This window comes from Etheostoma spectabile, chromosome 15 (genome assembly GCF_008692095.1).
Source record: "Etheostoma spectabile isolate EspeVRDwgs_2016 chromosome 15, UIUC_Espe_1.0, whole genome shotgun sequence".
NCBI classification, from domain to species: Eukaryota; Metazoa; Chordata; class Actinopteri; order Perciformes; family Percidae; genus Etheostoma; species Etheostoma spectabile.
This window is the reverse complement of record NC_045747.1, coordinates 18,206,665-18,208,132: the sequence shown is the minus strand read 5'-3', so window position 1 is coordinate 18,208,132 and position 1,468 is coordinate 18,206,665. Positions and strand designations below refer to the sequence as shown.

The 1,468-nt window shown below is 40.4% G+C and overlaps 1 protein-coding gene across 2 annotated transcripts in view; it reads left to right on the top strand.

Annotated features, from left to right (window-relative positions):
* Positions 1-1,468, top strand: part of LOC116702699 (splicing factor U2AF 65 kDa subunit) — a 50,795-nt gene that overhangs the window by 40,772 nt on the left and 8,555 nt on the right. The gene's annotated exons all lie outside the window — the stretch shown is intronic.

Below are 1,468 nucleotides of genomic sequence, written 5' to 3'. Positions count from 1 at the left end.
GTGATTTGTCGACTGTGCAACAGCAAGTCACTTGGTTATGACACAATCCTTTTTTACAAAAAACGCCTTTTACAGAGCCAGAACGTGAGATACAAGGTAATGGAGCCTTTTATACATTGTTGTGTGTCTTTAGAAATAAACAATGGGTCAATAGAGTCTGTAAATGCTTCGGATGTAAAGTTATTTGCTGTTATTTGTCAAAGTGACTGGCCGCTATTGGCTGTCAATGGAATGCTGGAAAGAGCGGGTGAGTGCTTGATAGAGTTAAAATGGCGCCATATGAGCTACGCTTTGTGAAGGTTGGCTTACCCCCTTGAAAAAATGAAATATTCTTTTATTGTACTGTATATTTTTAGAATATTTGCACCGCTTTACCTTGCTGTCAGGCAGCCATTTCCAGACTCCTTAGATAAAAACCGTAATTTTACCTGACTGAACACTGGAGTTGCTGATCTACCGCTGCCTTGATCTCAATGACTTGAGTGAATCTGATCTATCCCTTTTGAAACCCCAGAGTCACACAAAAACACAAACAAACGGACTGATCGAGGCAGAGGTAGACCAGCAATTCCCTTTTCTGTGAGGTAAAATTGGTGTTTTTGTCAAAGGAGTCTGGTGGCTTTGAATAAACCATTTGTAGTGGCTTTAGTTCCCCTTTGTAAAGAGTTCTCTGATGGCAAGATAAAGCAGTGAAAATGTTACTTGGAAACTTAAGATGATATAGATTATTTTTTTTGGTGTCTAAAATGCCTTTAGCCGCTGCCCCCTGTCCCAAGCGGTACATTGCTTAGCTTCCTGTCTGCGTCTCTAAACTGGGGGCATGTCGACCGCCATCTGCTGTAGGTAATACACTGACTATGGAGATTTACCTCCAGAAAACCCCACTTAAGAAAATTCAAACTATCCCTTTAACTGTCCATTCTGTCTTATTTATTTTAACTAGCTTACAGAGCACATGTCGCCTGATGTATATTATTCATTGACTTTTTAATTTTTTATTTATTTAATACTTGCAGCCACTTGCCACTGCGTTGATACTCACAGCTCTTTCATTTTTGTTCCCCCACTTTGTCCCCAGCTAGGGGCCTGTAAGATCGTTAAGTCTGCGCTCATAATTTGTTCAGTAGTACTCATCTACTGCTGCCATGCCAACATGTAACACAAGGCAAGTAAGACATTCTGGTCCTCACACGGATACACTCCCAGCCAGCAGGCTCCCTTACTGGCTAGTTTCTGTCTCCCATCATGCTTTTGGAGCGCGTTTACGACCAGGGGATTTTGGGGGTTAAAGCCTGATCATTAGACTTGGGGATGTTGTTGACGGTGGTGGTGGTGGTGGTTTTTTTTTCTCTTTTTTTTTGTATTTTAATGTAAAGGTAAGAAAACTTGATAAAGAAATATTGTCCAACTGCCTTTAGCTGGCAAAATACAATAAAAGTCAATCTTTAAATCTAAATAAGACCTTTTT